This window comes from Orcinus orca, chromosome 1 (genome assembly GCF_937001465.1).
Source record: "Orcinus orca chromosome 1, mOrcOrc1.1, whole genome shotgun sequence".
NCBI lineage: Eukaryota > Metazoa > Chordata > Mammalia > Artiodactyla > Delphinidae > Orcinus > Orcinus orca.
Genome location: NC_064559.1, coordinates 180,516,954 through 180,529,803, shown reverse-complemented (window position 1 = coordinate 180,529,803; position 12,850 = coordinate 180,516,954). Strand labels below are relative to the sequence as shown.

General features: G+C 43.7%; 1 pseudogene; it reads right to left on the bottom strand.

The window, feature by feature from the left end:
• Positions 1–8,097: 8,097 nt before the first annotated feature.
• LOC101274986 (signal recognition particle receptor subunit alpha-like) lies at positions 8,098–12,090 on the bottom strand (annotated as a pseudogene).
• Between the last annotated feature and the right edge of the window lie 760 nt (positions 12,091–12,850).

The window sequence follows — 12,850 nt, the reverse complement described above, 5'->3', positions numbered from 1 at the left end:
GGATGTCCACTCTTATGACTATTATTCAACATAGATTTGGAAGTCCTAGCCACAGCAATCAGAGGAGAAAAAGAAATAAAAGGAATCCAAATTGGAAAAGAAGAAGTAAAACTGTCACTGTTTGCAGGTGACATGATACTATACATAGAGAATCCTAAGGATGCCACCAGAAAACTCCTAGAGCTAATCAGTGAATTTGGTAAAGTTGCAGGATACAAAACTAATGCACAGAAATCTCTTGCATTCCTATACACTAACAACAAAAGATCAGAAGGAGAAATTAAGGAAACAATCCCATTCACCATTGCAACAAAAAGAATAAAATACCTAGGAATAAACCTACCTAAGGAGGTAAAAGACCTGTACTCAGAAAACTATAAGACACTGATGAAAGAAATCAAAGATGAAACAAACAAATGGAGATATATACCATGTTCTTGGATTGGAAGAATCAATATTGTGAAAATGACTATACTACCCAAAGCAATCTACAGATTCAATGTAATCCCTATTAAACTACCAGTGACCTTTTTTACAGAACTAGAACAAAACATCTTAAAATTTGTATGGAGACACTAAAGACCTCGAATAGCCAAAGCAGCCTTGAGGGCAAAAAATGGAGCTGAAGAAATCAGACTCCCTGACTTCAGACTATACTACAAAGCTACAGTAATCAAGACAATATGGTATTGGCACAAAAACAGAAATATAGATCAATGGAACAGGATAGAAAGCCCAGAGATAAACCCATGCACCTGTGGTCAACTAATCTATGACAAAGGAGGCACAGATATACAGTGGAGAAAAGACAGTCTTTTCAATAAATGGTTCTTGGAAAACTGGGCAGCTACATATAAAAGAATGAAATTAGAACACTCCCTAACACCATACACAAAAATAAACTAAAAATGGATTAGAGACTTAATGTAAGACCGGACACTATAAAACTCTTAGAGGAAAACACAGGAAGAACACTCTTTGACATAAATCACAGCAAGATCTTTTTTGATCCACCTCCTAGAGTAAGGGAAATAAAAACAAAAATAAACAAATGGGACCTAATGAAACTTAAAAGCTTTTGCAAAGCAAATGAAACTGCAAACAAGACGAAAAGGCAACCCTCGGGATGGGAGAAAATATTTGCAAACGAATCAACAGACAAAGGATTAATCTCCAAAATATATAAACAGCTCAGCCAGCTCAAGACCAAGAAAACAAACAACCCAATCCAAAAATGGGCAGAAGACCTAAATAGACATTTCTCCAAAGAAGATATACAGATTGCCAACAAACACATGAAAGAATGCTCAACATCATTAATCATTAGAGAAATGCAAATCAAAACTACAATGTGATATCATATCACACCAGTCAGAATGGCCATCATAAAAAAATCTACAAACAATAAATGCTGGAGAGGGTGTGGAGAAAAGAGAACCCTCTTGCACTGTTGGTGGGAATGTAAATTGATACAGCACTATGGAGAACAGTATGGAGTTTCCTTAAAAAAACAGAAATAGAACTACCATATGACCCAGCAGTCCCACTACTGGGCATATACCCTGAGAAAACCATAATTCAAAAAGGGTCATGTGGGCTTCCCTGGCGGCGTAGTGGTTGAGAATCCGCCTGCCAGTGCAGGGGGCATGGGTTTGAGCCCTGGTCTGGGAAGATCCCACATGCCACGGAGCAACTAAGCCCGTGTGCCACAACTACTGAGCCTGTGTTCTAGAGCCTGTGAGCCACAACTACTGAGCCCATGTGCCACAACTACGGAAGCCCATGTGCCTACAGCCCGTGCTCCACAACGAGAGAAGCCACTGCAATGAGAAGCCTGTGCACTGCAACGAAGAGTAGCCCCCGCTCTCCACAACTAGAGAAAGCCTGCGCACAGCAACGAACACCCAACACAGCCAAAAATAAATAAATAAAATAAATAAATTTATTTAAAAAAAAAAAGGGTCATGTACCAGAATGTTCATTGCAGCTCTATTTACAATAGCCAGGACATGGAAGCAACCTTAAGTGTCCATCAGCAGATGAATGGGTAAAGAAGATGTGGCACATGTATACAATGGAATATTACTCGGCCATAAAAAGAAATGAAATTGAGTTATTTGTAGTGAGGTGGATGGACCTAGCGTCTGTCATACAGAGTGAAGTAAGTCAGAAAGAGAAAAACAAATACCGTATGCTAACACATATATATGGAATCTAAAAAAAAAAGAAGGTCATGAAAAACCTAGGGACAAGATGGGAATAAAGACGCAGACCTACTAGAGAATGGACTTGAGGACATGGGGAGAGGGAAGGGTAAGCTGGGACAAAGTAAGAGAGTGCTAGTGTATATATGGACATATATACACTACCAAATGTAAAATAGATAGTTAGTGGGAAGCAGTCGCACAGCACAGGGAGATCAGCTCGGTGCTTTGTGACCAGCTAGAAGGGTGGGATAGGGTGAGTGGGAGGGAGACAAAAGGGGGAGGAGATATGGGGATATATGTATATGTATAACTGATTCACTTTGTTATAAAGCAGAAACTAACACACAATTGTAAAACAATTATACGCCAATAAAAATGTTAAAAAAACAAAACAACTGCATCGTTTGACATGATAACCACTACCATGTGTGGCTATTTGAATTTAAATGCAAAATAATTAAAATTAAATGAAAAAAATTCGGTTTCTCAGTCCTATTGGTTACATTTTAAGTTCTCAATAGCCACGTGTGCTTAGTGGCTATTGTATTCATGTAATTATAGAACATATCCATCATTGCACAAAGTTCTGTTGTCCAGTGCTAAGTTAGAAGATAAGGGGAAAGAGAAGACCACACTTATGAGAGCAACAAATTACCTAGGAATAGGAAAAAAATAGCTCTCTGTTACACCACATGACCTATTTGGTCACAGATCCCCTGTCTAGACCGCTCTGTATTTCAGGTCACAGCCAAAGTCTCATCTCTTTGGGAATCTTCCCTGACTCTTCCAGGCTGACTCAGAGGTCACTCCAGTACCCACCAGGGCAACATACAGTTGATTCTCATTATTTGCAGATTCCGTGTTTGCAAATTTCCTACTTGCTAAAATTCATTTGTAACCCCAAGAAGCGGGGCAGGAGAGGAGAGAAGAAGGCAGCAGCAATGACAGAGGCGGTAGAGAACCAGGGAAGGTTTAGGACTGGGTGTTTTGGATGAGATCCAGAGCCTCCCTCTTTTTTTTTTTTTCTTCAGCTAACACAGCAAAAGAGATGATTTATTGTACACATGTTACATTCAGCCACAAGTGAGAACAGAACTAGTCCAGAATGTCAAAGGTCCAGGGCAAAGGACCAAAAGGGACCGTTTTGATACGAGCAAGGGGGTTCTCTCAAAGGTGGTCGAGGCGATCAGAATGGTCATCGATGTTCCAGATACACTGAGACAAGTTCTAGACAGTAGGCAAGCAGTCCAACAATTTGTACCAGCGTCCCTGGCCTCTGGCTTCCCTTGTTTCTGCTCCTGTGGCTTTCTAGGGTTTCCCTCTTTTTCTCCAGGGCAGCTGTGAGAGGCAGGGTGGGGCTCACATCTCCAGGGCAATCAAGGAAGTGCCCGATTGCTATGGCCTAAAGTGCTTTCCATTTTCTGGGGTGAGGCCTAAGCCCTAAAGTGGCCCAGCCTTGAGTAAGTTCTGATTGTTCACCCATCCAGGAAATTACCTTCTGTCTGGCAGAGATCCTGTTGAAAATGACCTGGGGTGGGTGGACTGGGTCCCCACTCCAAGGTGATCCAATATGGCCTGGATAGCTTGGAGGGAGTCTGGCATATCTTGGGGGTGACCTGGGTCAGAGAAGCAAGGAGGGGGCAGGACTGTCTGCCCTTATAGTGGTTCATCAGAGATGAGAGATGAGGCCTGAAGTCTCTCTGTCTCCCATGGCAGTCACCGCAGTCACTCAACCCAGTACCTTTCCCTTAGGACCCCCATGCAGCCTCAAAGGACATCTGTAATGGGGAAGGTAGGGGAACCACCCAGGGCAGCCCGCAGGTTCAGAGAGGGCAATGGAGTCACACAAGGTCACACAGCCAACCAGAGACAGAAGCAGAATGGAATCTAGTTCTCACTCCCACACTTAGAGTTATTTTTGTTTTCCCTCCAAATTATCAGTTTCTTTCTTACTTTTTTTTTTCAGTATTAATGCTTTATTTCCTAAACAGGGTAGTGGTTTCACAGGTGTTTATTACATTAGTCCTTATAGCCTCTGTATGTCTGAAATACATCATAATTTTTAAAGGGGGTAAATGGTAAATTTGTAGAATACAAGAACAATTTAGAGGAGAGCTTGCTGAGGGAGGGGCATGGATGGGCATAGAGATGAAGAAGTAACAGTCGTGTCTCAGGGCTGAGGAAGTGATCTCCATCCCCTTCATCCCCACTGCAGTTTTCTTGGTTCAGGTTTTCATCTTTTCAATAGCTTCCTGTTTGTTTTCCCTTGTTAAAGTCTTGTTCCCCAGAATTTATTGTTTATAGTTCTGAGCGGAATTGTCAGTTTCTGAAGGACCAAGACTCTTGTCCTGTGTCAGTCCCTTCCCCTTTACTTCCACCAGGGCCCAGACTCCAGAGCTAGTTTCCTAGGAGATGGGTTTGGTCTTTTCTGTTAACACCCAGGCTAGATGCAGATCCACTCCCTGCTATTTCTTAAAGGGACCCAGGCACAGAGCCCACAAGGGAAGAGACTAGGTTGTCTAATCCAACTGCCACCTGATGCTTAGACGCCGCAAAGACATTTCCGCCTGTGGCTGTCTGGCTGCATTTTGCTCACACACACCATTGGCAGACAGTTCATTATGGTTCAAGTCAGTCTTTTTATTTCTAAAGAAAGGTGTAAAAACGATATTCCTCATCCTAAATGGAAACTGGGTGCTTGTGCTTTGCCCCCCACATACCCTGGATCTGTCTTTGGAGTCTGCACAAAACACAACCTCCTTCAATCTCATCTCAAACTGCAGAGAGTTGAAGATAGACCCATGTCCCCAGAAATGGGTTCAAGGCTTGGTTTCACTCCTTTAGTTGCTTTAATTTCCTGTAAAAAGCATGCGTTTATTTGCTTTTGTAATTATAAAGGAAGCTCCTTATTAAAAACTTTTTTTATTATGGTAAATTTCATATAGGAAAATGCACAAATCTTAACTGTACAGCTCAACTTTTCCCTATGTATACACCCACATAACCTCCACCCAGTTCAAGATATAGAACATTTCTATCTCCCCGGAAGTTCCCTTGTGCCTTTTTCAATCAATACCCAATCCACCAGAGGTAACGACTATTCTGATTTCTGTCACCATAGGTTAGTTTTGCTTATTCTTGAACTTCTTATGAATGGAACCATATAGTATGTATTCTTCTGTGTCTGGTTTCTTTGCCTTAGCACAATGTTTTTGAGATTTATCTGTGTTGTTCTGTGTACTAGTATTCTTTTTTTCATTTTGATTATTGCTGGTAATATTTCATTTTGTGAATACATCACCAAGTGTTTTATTCTCCTGTTGATGGATATTTGGATTTTGTCCAATTTTGGCTGTTGACTAAAGTTGCTGTGAACATTCTTGTACCAGACTTCTGACAGACATATGAACTAATTTTTCTTGGGTGTATGTCTGCATGTGGAATTGTTGCATCATAGTGTAGATGTATGTCTGGTTTTTTAAGGATCTGCCAAATAATAACATATGAAAATTCAAGTTAGTCCACATCCTCAGCAACCCTAGATGACAGGTTTTTTTTTAAAGCCTTTCTTCTGAATGTATCAAGTATCTCATTGTTGCTTTGACGTGCATTCTTTGATGAGATATTATTTTAAGCAGTTTCATACATTACTGGCCATTTGTCCTTTGTGAAATGCTTGTTCCAAGTCTTTTACTCATTTTGAATTGAATGTTTGTATTTTTCTTAACGATTTGTAAGGGTTCTTTCTATATTCTGGATACGATTTATCAGTCTCTACCTTGCTGATTTGTTTTCTTAATGGTATCTGTTGATGATTAGATGTTTTTAAGTCCAATTTATCCATTTTTTAAGAGCTAAGTGCATTTTGTGATCTGACTATCTTTACCTACCCCAATATCAAAAAAACTCTATGTATTTATTTAGAAGTTTGAGTGTTGAAGTTTTGACATTTAGGTCTATGATCCACCTTAGAATTATTTTCTGTGTATAGTTTAAGGGTCAGGGTTCTTTTTTCTCCACATACATCTAATTGTTCCAATATCATTCATTAAAGCGCCATCCTTCCTCTACTTAATTACAATGACACCTTTGATGAAAATCAAGAGAGCATACACGTGTGGGTCCATTCTAGACGCTTTATTCTGTTCCAGTGATCGTATTTGCCTATTTTTGCTCCAAAAGGTCCCTGCTATTAATTACTATAGCTTTATAGTAAATCTTGAAATCTGGTGACTTAAGTCTTCCAACTTTTTTTCAAGAGTTCTTGTATATTCTGGGCTTCCCTCGTGGTGCAGTGGTTAAGAATCCACCTGTCAATGCAGGAGACACGGGTTTGAGCCCTTGTCCGGGAAGATCCTGCATGCCACGGAGCAACTAAGCCCTTGTGCCACAACTACTGAGCCTGTGCTCTAGAGCCCGCGAGCCACAACTACTGAGGCTTCGTGCTGCAACTACTGAAGACTGCACGCCTAGAGCCTGTGCTCCGCAACAAGAAAAGCCACCGCAATGAGGAGCCCGCGCGTCGCAACAAAGAGCAGTCCCGGCTCTCCACAACTAGATACAACTAGGGAAAGCCTGGGCACAGTAATGAAGACCCAATGCAGCCAAAAAAAAAAAAAAGAGTTCTTGCATATTCTAGGTCCTTTAATTATCGTGTAAATTTTTCTATCACCTTGTCAATTTACACACAATCACACACACACATACTACACACATGGCTTGTGGGAATTTTAATTGGATTGCATTGAAACTATAGACCAATTTAGAAAAAATCAATAACAATATTGAGTCTTCCAATTTATGAACATGGAATATCTGTCCATTTACTGAGGTAATCTTTAATTTTTCTCCAGATATATTTTATAGTTTTCAGTGTCAAGGTCTTGCACACCTTTCAATAGATTTATTCCTAGGTATTTAATATTTTTCATGCAGTTACAAATAGCATTGGTTTTTTTATTTATGAAATTTATTTTCTTATATAAATTATGTATTTCTCTGGGCAGACAACCTTCACCTTATTGCACTAACAGCACATCTGTAATACCAAGCTACAGGACAAGTCTTAACAAGGTCTGTATTCAACGGAGCACTTGTCTACCGGGCACTGTAGAAGAGGATGAGGAAAAGCCAGGACTCATCTCAGGTGAAGAACGGGGAGGGGGCAATGTGTCTCGCCTCTGACAGTTGGTTTTCTCCCGGGAAAGGGAACATGCAAAGTTATGTCTGGATTCTGGAAGGGGGAGGAGATCTTGGAGGCTGAGAAGCCCAGTGCAACACTGCAGCTCAGCTCCCTTTATCTCTGGGGGAAGCAGGGACTCCTCTTTCACTCATCTGTAACACATCACTCTGGCCTAGCTGATGCTTTGGGTAAACAGAGACAGGGGTCATCCTCGAATTAGCAGCACTTAAGAACAGGCCATACACTGCCACAGTGTGCCACACTCCCTGGGTGTCCCTGGCCCCAGGGACCTGAAAGCTGTGTATCCTAGGGAGAGGTGCCACTCAAGACCCAGAGATGGCTGTGGAAGTCCCTTTATCTAATGGAGCTGGGGATGATGCTTGGACGTCCCCATGACCACACTTAGCTAGCAACGCTCTGGTGTTGGATCTTCCAACCATTGGTCAAAGCTGTAATGAGACCGAGTCTGTAGGCAGAGTGAAGGGATACCTGAGTAGGAAGGGGGAGGAGCGTGGGGATGGGGGCGGGTAATGGGCAGTGATTGTAACATGATTAGGTCCTCCTTGCAGATGGAGGCTGGGCTGAACTGGGAGTGGGGTTAGGAGGGGCTGCAAGCCCCTGCCCGGAGCTCCTCTCACTCTGCCTTTGAACAACGCTGAAGACAAGTTGCTCACATTCTCTAGAGCACGTTCTTGATACAGGGATGGGGGCTTTGGGGGGAAGTGGTGACTTGGTATTGGCCAAGAGCCACATTAAGCCTTTATGAGGGCAACCACCACAGTCTTGGCATTGAGACTGCATAGGTCACAGTAGACCTGGCCAGTGCCCACAAAGACGATGGGTTTGCTTGTGATGTAGGTCATAGAAATAGCAGCTCCCACCTTGTCATCAATGGTATCAAGTTTGGTAAGGACACCGAGGTGTCTGGGCCATAGAATGGTCAGCCAAGTCTCTGTTGAACTTGACCAGCTTGTCCACGGCCTCATTGCCTACTAAGGCCTCCCGCACAAACAGCACCAAGTCAGTGCGTTGACAGTAATGAGCTTGGCCAGGGCAGTCATCAGAGGGGCATTGTCTTGCATGCGGCCAGCTGTGTCCACCAGCACCACATCAAAACCTTGGTTATGTGCAAAGGCAACGGCTTCCATGGTAATGCCAGCAGTATCCTTGCCATAGCCCTTCTCAAACAACTGCACCATGGTGTGGCTGCCGTGATTCTCGGGGGGGTGTAGGGCACTCAAACGCCGGGTGTGTGTCCGCAGCTGCTCCACAGCCCCAGCACGAAATGTATCGCAGGCAGGAATGAGGACACTGAAGCCGTTCTCTAACAGCAGGAAGGAAATCTTGGCAAGATTAATAGACTTCCCCATGTCATTCACACCACAGAAAGTGACCACGTAAGGGCGCTGATGGTGCTGGGCATCCATGATATCCTGGAGCGTGTCCACACAGTGCTGTAGCTGCAGAACCTGCACCAGGGACTCTTGGAGAGCTTGCTTGGGAAGTCACCGTGCTGAACGTCCCCATCACCTTCCCTTCCAGCTTGCTGGCCACAGATTCACAGAGTTGCACTGCAGTGTCTGCTGCCACGTTCTTAGCAATGAGATGGTCATGCATCTTGTCCCGCACAGATTCCATGTCTTCACGACTCAAGCTCTTGGAACCCTCAAGGTCCCTCAGCATCCCACACATGCCATCCAGGTTCCCCTTGGTAGCACTAGGTTTGATGGCGTTTTGAGCAGCCCCTTAGTCATCTGAGCTGCTGCGGTCCAGATCCTAAAGCTGCCTCCCAGACCCAGTCCCTCGAATCCAGTTGATGCCCTCGGCTGGGGCCACCTCAGGGGCTCCATTGATGGTGGGAGTGCAATAGTCCAAGACTTCTCTGTTAGCAGAGCCACCCAGTGCCCACACCCTGGGCACTTTTTTGCCCTTCTCCTTGGGAGCATTTGACTTACTGGACTTGCCGGACTTCTCCATACCCCTCCCATGCTTCTGAATGAACTCTTTTCACTTCCTGCGGATCAATTCCTGTTTGGAAAGTTCTATCCCGTTCTCAGGCCCCACTGGGAGACCTGACTTTTCTGCAGGGACTTCTTTGCTGGTAGCCAAAGGGCCATCAGAACCTTCCTTCTTGGTCCCCTTGTTTTTTTTTTTTTTTTTTTTTGCTGTTCTTGGCTTTTTCCTTAGGCTTTTCACCCCGTGTCTCAATCATGGACCTCACAGGTTTCTTGGCCTTTTCAGAATCTTCCAATTTCTTCATGGCTGTGGGAGCACGGATCTTACTGCTCTCCTCTGATTCACGAAGGAGCCGCAGAAAGTCATTCTGGCAACTGAAAGTACCATTCAACAGACTTAGGGCACGTTGCTGTCGGATCTCAGTGCGGTACTTGTCACAAAACAGCCGGTGCACAGCGTCTATCAACTTGCCTGCATATGTCAGTGTTAGGATCTTCTGAAAACCTACCACAAACACCAGCTCAAACTGGTTGTCCAGTTTATACCTGAGCGTGAGTGCCTCATGGGTGAAGGAGTTGTTACCTCCCCTTTCCTGCCACAGTACCGAACGAATCAACGCGTTAATGAGCCGGGTGCATGAGTCGCTCACGCCCTGGAAGCACCAGAGCACGAGCCACCTTTGGAGAAAATGGTGAAGAAGTTGAGCGTGGCGGCAGCGGGAAAGGAACCGGGCTGGCGCCGGGAACTCAGGCCGAGATGGTCGCTGCTTCCTGCTGCGCCAAGCGCTGGACACGTCCCACCAGTGGCCCCGGACACCGGCTCCAATGGTATTGTTTTGTTAAGTTTCATTTTCCAATTGTTTCTTGCTAGTATGTATCGACAGAAATACATTTGTTTTGTATATTGACCTTGTATCCAGTAGCCTTTTTAAATTCACTTATTAATTCTATGAAACTTCCATATATTTAATTTAAAAAACATCTTCATCGATCTTAAAGTTCCAGCTGGTATTTTCATTATTTTAAAGAATCCCATTTATTGACCATCACCGCTTATCTTTCTGGCTCACTCTCTTAAATATCGTGAATCCATTAACTTTCTAACCTCTTCAGGACCTCCAGCCCATTGACCCTACCACCTTTTTATTGCCCTTCACCTTGCCTACTTACCTCTTGGGGTCCATGGTCTCATCATTATCATTACTTTCTTGCCCTCTTTCCTCTATATAGATCTTGCTTGGATACATTCCTGTTTAAATCCAAATCCCAGGCTCAACATGGTTGAGAAAAAGACACAACAATATTGGCTAGTTTCACTATAAATGGGCCTGTGATGCTACTCATTTCCCAAGTCCATTTGTTCTTCCACTCTTAACTATCTCACACCCTCTGTCTTCTCAAACCTCCAAAGCCTCCTCTCCACCCTCACTCTCAAATGGTGATCTTGCTTCTTATTTCATTAGAAAAGCAATCAAAAGAGAACTTCTACATTCTACGACCAACACATCAACCTACCCACCAGTATCTGCACTCCTTTATTCGAGCGCATTCGTCATACAATAGTTTTCTCTCTCTCTCTCTCACATCTTCCATTACTCCCTCTCTAATGATTCATTCTCAGCAGCTTACAAACAGGCCATGTTATCTCCTGTCTTAAAACCCAAATCAGGGCTTCCCTGGTGGCGCAGTGGATAAGCATCTGCCTGCCAATGCAGGGGATATGGGTTCGATCCCTGGTCCGGGAAGATCTCACATGCGGCGGAACGACTAAGCCCATGCTCCACAACTACTGAGCCTGTGCTCAGGAGCCTGTGATCCACAACTACTGAAACCCGCGTGCCTAGAGACCATGATCTGCAACAAGAGAAGCCACCGCAATGAGAAGCCCCCGCTCGCCACAACTGGAGAAAGCCCACGCACAGCAATGAAGACCCAACACAGCCAAAAAAAGAAAAAAAAGAAAATAAAATCAAACCAAATCCCTCCTCTGACAGCACACTTTTTTCTAGGTACCGTCTCATTTTTCTAATCTACTTTATAGCAACACATCTCAAAAGATTGCCTTTATCCTCTCTCTCTACTTTGTCTACTCCCATTCTCTCTTGAACCCACTCCAGTCCACTTACCCTAGCCGCAGGGAGTGCTGTAACAGGCAGCAGAGCAAAGAGCAGTATCTAGAGAGAGGGATGATTGGACTCTAATCCGGTCAGCTTTTGCCCCAACTATTACACCAAAACTGCTCTTGTCAAGGTCACCAATGACCTCCATGTTGCTAAGTCCAGTGGTCAGTTGCCCTCTTACTTGCTTATCTACAGCCCAGATGATCACTTCCTCCTTGAAACTCATTTGACCTCACAGGGACACTCTTCTCTCTTTGTTCTCTTTTTCCCTCTGGGGCTTTCCTCCCATCTTCCCAACCTCTACCTGAAGTGCCCAGGACCCAGTCTCAGACCTCTTCTCTTGTCTACACTTGGTCGATGGCTCTCAACCCTATCAGATCCAATACTCCCTTTTAATTTAATTTAATTTATTTTTTAAATGTTTTATCATAAATAATGTCAAACATACAAACGAAAGTGGAGAGAATAGTACAATGTATTCCCATATATCTATTACCTGGGTTCAATATTTAACAATACTTCTCCCCATTTGCTTTACCTATCCCTTTTTCTCTTTTTCTTTGCAGAAGTCTGGGATTTGAAAGCAAATCCCCAGACACCAGTCATTTCACTCCTACCTACTTCAGTATGCATTTCTTTTTTTCTTTTTCTCTCTTTCTTTTGTAATTCAAGCAAGATCGGTATGCATTTCTTTTTTTTTTTTTTTGCTGTACGCGTGCCTCTCACCGCTGCGGTCTCTCCGGCTGTGGAGCACAGGCTCCGGACGCACAGGCTCAGCAGCCATGGCTCATGGGCCCAGCCGCTCTGCGGCACGCGGGATCCTCCTGGACCAGGGCACGAACTCGCATCCCCCGCATCGGCAGGTGGACCCCCAACCACTGCGCCACCAGGGAAACCCCTGGTATGCATTTCTTAAAGACATGGGCCATTGTCTTGCAAAACCACAATGCCGTGACCATACCTAACAGCATTTAAAATAGTTCTTTGGTATCATTTAATATCCAGTCCATAATTACACTTTCCCTAATGTCTCAGATATGTGTTATTACAGTGGATTTGTTCAAACTTGGATCCAAACAGGTCTTCACATTATATTTTGCTGCCGTATCCTTTCAACTTTATTCATTGCCAGCAGTCCTCCTCTTCCCTTTATTTTTCATATCATTGACTTATTGCAGAAACCAGCTCAATTGCCCTGTAGAATGTTCCACATTCTGGATTTATTCCTTTTTTATAACAAATCTTTTGTAATTTGCCCTTTACTGTCCTGAAATGAAATTGAGAAATAATGTAGCTACTGTATTAGTTAGGGTCTGGCAGGAAACAGATGGCACACTCAAGCCGAGTCCAATCAAGGCCAGTTTTATAAAGGGATTATTGACAAAG